This window comes from Somniosus microcephalus, unplaced genomic scaffold (assembly GCF_052327205.1).
Source record: "Somniosus microcephalus isolate GS21.2 unplaced genomic scaffold, FLI_Smic_1.0 unresolved_chr8, whole genome shotgun sequence".
NCBI classification, from domain to species: domain Eukaryota; kingdom Metazoa; phylum Chordata; class Chondrichthyes; order Squaliformes; family Somniosidae; genus Somniosus; species Somniosus microcephalus.
Window position 1 is genome coordinate 47,252,695 of NW_028225186.1, and position 8,224 is coordinate 47,260,918.

An 8,224-nucleotide genomic window follows, 5' to 3' on the forward strand; every position below is an offset into this window, starting at 1 on the left:
CAGTGCATTACTGTTTCCTCTGTATTGTCCTTGATATTTTGGTGCTGATTATTCAATATCCCGACGGCTTTTCTCTGACTGTGTATCTCTGAGAAAAGCACAGAAGCAAATAGATTTCAGGTGGACGCCTACACGCACTTGATGCTGTGGTTTCCTGAACATGTCCTTTGTGATCTCGCCTAAAAAATGTCATCTTGTACGAAAAGTTTGCCTGGCGTGAAAGTGACCTGAATTTCAAAGCAGCAAGGAGGAAAGACTGCCTTGTTCTGCTTGCTGGCAGGCCGCTTCTCACAGCTTTCCTGGTGGTCTAGTGGATAGGATTCGGCGCTTTCACCGCCGCGGCCCGGGTTCGATTCCCGGTCAGGAAATCAGTGCGTTTTCTGGCAGTTTGAAATGCCAGCAATCAAAACACCCGCGCGAAACAATGCTTGCATCTCATCAAACTTTCAATTTTCCACACCGCTGTCTGTTGCCTCAACAGTCAGCAGCGCATCATTCGGTACCGAGGTGCAGCATTCGCTTCCTTGCCTCGCAGTGTCAGAGAGTCACGGTTATTATCCGTCTTCCATGTATTATTTTGCCGACTGCATCTCCCTAAGAAATTTAGCTGATCACAGCACGGCTATCAGTCAACTCATTGCCAGTGTGAAAAATGCCACATTAGCAACGTGTGCAAGACTCGAATGACAGAGTAACTGGGCCGTGATAACTTATCCTGATATTCATGAGGCCTTAACATTCGCTGCATAAGACAATTCTACCTCTGGTTACCATCCCTCCTGCCATTGGAAAGCGTTTGTCTTTATTTCCTCTATCAAAACCCATTGTAATTTTGCAAGCCTCTATTAAATTTCCTCTTAGCCTCCAGAGGAAAGCAATCCCAGCTTCTCCACACTATCCCTCGGGCCACACTGTAAGACGTCAAACGGGTTCTGTATGTCTGATAGACATATATTTCAGCTACAGGGGAGTCAAAGGTTATGGGGAACGGGCGGCAAAGTTGCGTTGTGTCGAAGATCTCATCAGCCACGAACTTTTTAAATGGCGGGCTCGAGGGGCCGAATGGCCCAATCCTGCTCCTATTTTTTCTTTTGGGGAAGGTTAGTTTCTTAATTATGTAATTTTTGAGCAGCTAAACAACGTTGGAAGGAAACTCCCACGGGACGTAGAAAAGTGCAAAATCTTAGCTCTACCGAGAGCTCATGCACCTGAGAGGTTAACCCTGTGTTTCTCTGTCCACAGATCTTCCAGGACCTTCGAAGTGTTTCCAGCAATTAATCAACAATTCCAGATGCAGTATCTGCTGCATATTGCTTTTTAAGTTAACGCAGTGTCCCCGCTTGTATTAACAAAAGTCAAAAATAAATTGTAGCTACCAGAAAATAGAATCGGTTAAGTCGGCGTGCATTGGTGGTTCAGGGGTAGAATTCTCGCCTGCCACGCCGGAGACCCGGGTTCGATTCCCGGCCAATGCAGGCTAATTTTTTTAACAATTCATTTCATAGCAAACACATCACATGAGCATAAATAATTTATTAGCTGTACCTGTGCAAGTGGATCAAGGGTATGAATGTTCTGCTCCTGTTGCTGTGCAACAGCTTTGAGGGGCTGAATGGCATCCTGTTCCTGTGTAACAGGCTCGATTCTTACTCTGACAGACATTGCATTGCTCACTTCCTCGTTAGTCTCGTTGTGAGTATCCCCGCCTGTCACGCGGGAGACCGGGGTGAAATTCCCCGACGGGGAGGAATTTTAACATCCCCAATTTTAAACGTTTTGGCAGCACCTTAAAGCGCTCCTTGGAAAAGATCAACAGCGAAAGATTGAACCTAAAACAATTTTAAACGGTGAGGAACTGCATAAAAACCTCCTGCATCAATTCCTCGTTAGCATAGTGTTCTCCTTCTGTTTGTCTTTTGTGCGGGGCACTGCGGAACGAGAGAGGACAGGGAAATGCAGATAACAGCGGGAGAAAGCACGTCTGATCTTTCAAGTGGACAGCACTGGCACGATTGGCCGAATGGCCTCACACTGTACTGCACGCCTCCATGAATCATATGGATATCTGAGACATACTCACACAAAGTGAGCACACATCTGTGTTCGTGCATATGTTTGAGTCTTTGTCTCAAGCAGTGCATTACTGTTTCCTCTGTATTGTCCTTGATATTTTGGTGCTGATTATTCAATATCCCGACGGCTTTTCTCTGACTGTGTATCTCTGAGAAAAGCACAGAAGCAAATAGATTTCAGGTGGACGCCTACACGCACTTGATGCTATGGTTTCCTGAACATGTCCTTTGTGATCTCGCCTAAAAAATGTCATCTTGTACGAAAAGTTTGTCTGGCGTGAAAGTGACCTGAATTTCAAAGCAGCAAGGAGGAAAGACTGCCTTGTTCTGCTTGCTGGCAGGCCGCTTCTCACAGCTTTCCTGGTGGTCTAGTGGATAGAATTCGGCGCTTTCACCGCCGCGGCCCGGGTTCGATTCCCGGTCAGGGAACCAGTGCGTTTTCTGGCAGTTTGAAATGCCAGCAATCAAAGCACCCGCGCGAAACAATGCTTGCATCTCATCAACCTTTCAATTTTCCACACCGCTGTCTGTTGCCTCAACAGTCAGCAGCGCATCATTCGGTACCGAGGTGCAGCATTCGCTTCCTTGCCTCGCACTGTCAGAGAGTCACGGTTATTATCCTTCTTCCATGTATTATTTTGCCGACTGCATCTCCCTAACAAACTTAGCTGGTCACAGCACGGCTATCAGTCAACTCATTGCCAGTGTGAAAAATGCCACATTAGCAACGTGTGCAAGACTCGAATGACAGAGTAACTGGGCCGTGATAACTTATCCTGATATTCATGAGGCCTTAACATTCGCTGCATAAGACAATTCTACCTCTGGTTACCATCTCTCCTGCCATTGGAAAGCGTTTGTCTTTATTTCCTCTATCAAAACACATTGTAATTTTGCAAGCCTCTATTAAATTTCCTCTTAGCCTCCAGAGGAAAGCAATCCCAGCTTCTCCACACTATCCCTCGGGCCACACTGTAAGACGTCAAACGGGTTCTGTATGTCTGATAGACATATATTTCAGCTACAGGGGAGTCAAAGGTTATGGGGAACGGGCGGCAAAGTTGCGTTGTGTCGAAGATCTCATCAGCCACGAACTTTTTAAATGGCGGGCTCGAAGGGCCGAATGGCCCAATCCTGCTCCTATTTTTTCTTTTGGGGAAGGTTAGTTTCTTAATTATGTAATTTTTGAGCAGCTAAACAACGTTGGAAGGAAACTCCCACGGGACGTAGAAAAGTGCAAAATCTTAGCTCTACCGAGAGCTCATGCACCTGAGAGGTTAACCCTGTGTTTCTCTGTCCACAGATCTTCCAGGACCTTCGAAGTGTTTCCAGCAATTAATCAACAATTCCAGATGCAGTATCTGCTGCATATTGCTTTTTAAGTTAACGCAGTGTCCCCGCTTGTATTAACAAAAGTCAAAAATAAATTGTAGCTACCAGAAAATAGAATCGATTAAGTCGGCGTGCATTGGTGGTTCAGGGGTAGAATTCTCGCCTGCCACGCGGGCGACCCGGGTTCGATTCCCGGCCAATGCAGGCTAATTTTTTTAACAATTCATTTCATAGCAAACACATCACATGAGCATAAATAATTTATTAGCTGTACCTGTGCAAGTGGATCAAGGGTATGAATGTTCTGCTCCTGTTGCTGTGCAACAGCTTTGAGGGGCTGAATGGCATCCTGTTCCTGTGTAACAGGCTCGATTCTTACTCTGACAGACATTGCATTGCTCACTTCCTCGTTAGTCTCGTTGTGAGTATCCCCGCCTGTCACGCGGGAGACCGGGGTGAAATTCCCCGACGGGAAGGAATTTTAACATCCCCAATTTTAAACGTTTTGGCAGCACCTTAAAGCGCTCCTTGGAAAAGATCAACAGCGAAAGATTGAACCTAAAACAATTTTAAACGGTGAGGAACTGCATAAAAACCTCCTGCATCAATTCCTCGTTAGCATAGTGTTCTCCTTCTGTTTGTCTTTTGTGCGGGGCACTGCGGAACGAGAGAGGACAGGGAAATGCAGATAACAGCGGGAGAAAGCACGTCTGATCTTTCAAGTGGACAGCACTGGCACGATTGGCCGAATGGCCTCACACTGTACTGCACGCCTCCATGAATCATATGGATATCTGAGACATACTCACACAAAGTGAGCACACATCTGTGTTCGTGCATATGTTTGAGTCTTTGTCTCAAGCAGTGCATTACTGTTTCCTCTGTATTGTCCTTGATATTTTGGTGCTGATTATTCAATATCCCGACGGCTTTTCTCTGACTGTGTATCTCTGAGAAAAGCACAGAAGCAAATAGATTTCAGGTGGACGCCTACACGCACTTGATGCTGTGGTTTCCTGAACATGTCCTTTGTGATCTCGCCTAAAAAATGTCATCTTGTACGAAAAGTTTGCCTGGCGTGAAAGTGACCTGAATTTCAAAGCAGCAAGGAGGAAAGACTGCCTTGTTCTGCTTGCTGGCAGGCCGCTTCTCACAGCTTCCCTGGTGGTCTAGTGGATAGGATTCGGCGCTTTCACCGCCGCGGCACGGGTTCGATTCCCGGTCAGGGAACCAGTGCGTTTTCTGGCTGTTTGAAATGCCAGCAATCAAAGCACCCGCGCGAAGCAATGCTTTGCACCTCATCAACCTTTCAATTTTCCACACCGCTGCTGTTGCCTCAACAGTCAGCAGCGCATCATTCGGTACCGAGGTGCAGCATTCGCTTCCTTGCCTCACAGTGTCAGAACAGTCACGGTTATTATCCGTCTTCCATGTATTATTATGCCGACTGCATCTCCCTAACAAACTTAGCTGATCACAGCACGGCTATCAGTCAACTCATTGCCAGTGTGAAAAATGCCACATTAGCAACGTGTGCAAGACTCGAATGACAGAGTAACTGGGCCGTGATAACTTATCCTGATATTCATGAGGCCTTAACATTCGCTGCATAAGACAATTCTACCTCTGGTTACCATCCCTCCTGCCATTGGAAAGCGTTTGTCTTTATTTCCTCTATCAAAACCCATTGTAATTTTGCAAGCCTCAATTAAATTTCCTCTTAGCCTCCAGAGGAAAGCAATCGCAGCTTCTCCACACTATCCCTCGGGCCACACTGTAAGACGTCAAACGGGTTCTGTATGTCTGATGGACATATATTTCAGCCACAGGAGAGTCAAAGGTTATGGGGAACGGGCGGCAAAGTTGCGTTGTGTCGAAGATCTCATCAGCCACGAACTTTTTAAATGGCGGGCTCGAGGGGCCGAATGACCCAATCCTGCTCCTATTTATTCTTTTGGGGAAGGTTAGTTTCTTAATTATGTAATTTTTGGGCAGCTAAACAACGTTGGAAGGAAACTCCCACGGGACCTAGAAAAGTGCAAAATCTTAGCTCTGCCTGAGAGGTTAACCCTGTGTTTCTCTGTCCACAGATCTTCCAGGACCTTCGAAGTGTTTCCAGCATTTAATCAACAATTCCAGATGCAGTATCTGCTGCATATTGCTTTTTATGTTAACGCAGTGTCCCCGCTTGTATTAACAAAAGTCAAAAATAAATTGTAGCCACCAGAAAATAGAATCGATTACGTCGGCGTGCATTGGTGGTTCAGGGGTAGAATTCTCGCCTGCCACGCGGGAGACCCGGGTTCGATTCCCGGCCAATGTAGGTTAATTTTTTTAACAATTCATTTCATAGCAAACACATCACATGAGCATAAATAATTTATTAGCTGTACCTGTGCAACTGGATCAAGGGTATGAATGTTGTTAACCTTGCTGTATAAATATGAGCGCTGTACATTAGTAATTTAGAGTGCTGGTGGGCAGTCGGGACTGCTGCAGACCCTCCGTGAAATCACGTAATAAATTCCTAAAGCGAACCTCGAAGTCTCCGTCTGATACTTAATTTTCTCGACAAACAGTCAGCAGCGCATCATTCGGTACAGAGGTGCAACATTCACTTCCTTGCCTTCTGTAAAATGCTTGTTGCTTCAAAGTCAGCAGGAAATGACATTGGGAACAAGACACTTTAAATGCCCACATTTAACTGTACCTCACAGTGTCAGAACAGTCACGGTTATTATCCGTCTTCCATGTATTATCATGCCGACTGCATCTCCCTAACAAACTTAGCTGAGCACAGCACGGCTATCAGTCAACTCATTGCCAGTGTGAAAAATTAGCAACGTGTGCAAGACTGGTATGAGAGAATACCTGGGCCGTGATAACTTATCCTGATATTTATTAGGCCTTAACACTTGCTGCATAAGACAATTCTCCCTCTGCTTACCATCCCTCCTGCCACTGGAAATCGTTTGCCTTTATTTCATCTATCAAAACCCCTTGTAATTTTGCAAGCCTCTATTAAATTTCCTCTTAGCGTTCAGAGGAAAGCAATCCGAGCTTCTCCACACTATCAACATAACCGAAGTCGCTTATCCCTTGGGCCACTCTGTAAGACGTCAAACGGGCTCTGTATGTCTGGCGGAGATAGACATATATTTCAGCTGCAGGGGAGTCAAGCTTTATGGGGAGCGGGCGGCAAAGTGGCGTTGTGTCGGAGATCTCATCAGCCATGAACTTATTAAATGGCGGGTTAGGCTCGAGGGGCCGAATGGCCCAATCCTGCACCTATTTATTCTTTTGGGGAAGGTTAGTTTCTTAATTATGTAATTTCTGAGCAGCTTAACAACTTTGGATGTAAACTCACACGGGACCTTCAAAACTGCAAAATCTTAGCTCTGCTGAGAGCTCATGGACCTGAAAGGTTAACCTTGTGTTTCTCTGTCCACAGATGTTCCAGGACCTTCGGAGGGTTTCCAGCATTTAATCAACAATTCCATATCCAGCATCTGCTTCCTTTTGCTTTTTATGTTAACGCAGTGTCCCCGCTTGTATTAACAAAAGTCAAAATTAAATTGTAGCTACCAGAAAATGGAATCTTTCGTCAATGCGAGCATTGGTGGTTCAGGGGTAGAATACTCGCCTTCCATGTGGGAGACCCGTGTTAGATTTCCGGTCAATGCAGGGTAAGATTTTTTAACAATTTATTTCATATCAAACACATCACATGAAGCATTAATAATATATTAGCTGTACCTGTGCAACTGGTCAATGGTATGAGTGTGCTGCTCCTGTTCCTGTGCAACAAGTTTAAGGGGCTGAATGAGCGTCCTGTTCCTGTGTAACAAGCTCGATTCTTACTCTGAAAGAGATTACATTGCTCACTTCCTCGTTAGAATAGTGGTGAGTATCCCCACCTGTCCCGCGGGGGACCGGGGTTAAATTCCCCGACGGGGAGGAATTTTAACATCCCCAATTTTAAACCTTTGTGCAGCACATCAAAGTGCTCCTTGGAAAAGAAGAACAGAAAAAAAATGAACCTAAAATAATTTTAAACGGTGAAGAACTGTATAACATCTTCCTGCATCAATTCCTCGTTAGTGTTCTCCTTCTGTTTGTCTTTTGTGCGGGGCACTGCGGAAGGATAGAGGACAGGGAAATGTAGATAACAGCGGGAGAAAGCACGTCTGCTCTTTCAAGGAGACAGCACTGGCACGACTGGCCGATTGGCCTCACAATGTGCTGTGGTTTCGCGAACATGTCCATTGTGATCTCGCCTAAAAAATGTCATCTTGTACGAAAAGTTTCCCTGGCGTGAATGTGACCTGAATTTCAAAGCAGCAAGGAGGAAAGACTGCATTGTTCTGCTTGTTGGCAGGACGCTTCCCACAGCTTCCCTGGTCGTCTAGTGGTTAGGATTCGGCCCTTTAACTGCCACGACCCGGGTTCGATTCCCGGTCAGGAAAAAGTGCATTTTCAGGCTGTTTGAAATGCTTGCAATCAAAGCACCTGCGCGAAGCAATGCTTGCACCTCGTCAACTTTTCACACCGCTGCTGTTGCCTCAACCGACAGCAACACATCATTCGGTGCAGAGGTGCAACATTCACTTCCTGCCTTGCCTGTTGTTTCAAAGTCAGCAGGAAATGACTTTGGGAAGAAGACACTTTAAATGCCCACATTTAACTGTGTCAGAACAGTCACGGTTATTATCCCTCTTCCATGTTTTATCTTGCCGACTGCAATTCCCTAACAAACTTAGCTGATCACAGCATGGCTGTGAGTCAACTCATTGCCAGTCTGAAAAATTAGCATCGTGTGC

The 8,224-nt window shown here is 45.7% G+C and overlaps 1 non-coding gene across 1 annotated transcript; it reads left to right on the forward strand.

Annotated features, from left to right (window-relative positions):
- The first annotated feature begins 296 nt into the window (after positions 1–296).
- On the forward strand, positions 297–368 carry trnae-uuc (transfer RNA glutamic acid (anticodon UUC)). The gene has a single exon. It is a non-coding gene; the product is annotated as a tRNA-Glu (tRNA).
- The last annotated feature ends 7,856 nt before the right edge of the window (positions 369–8,224 follow it).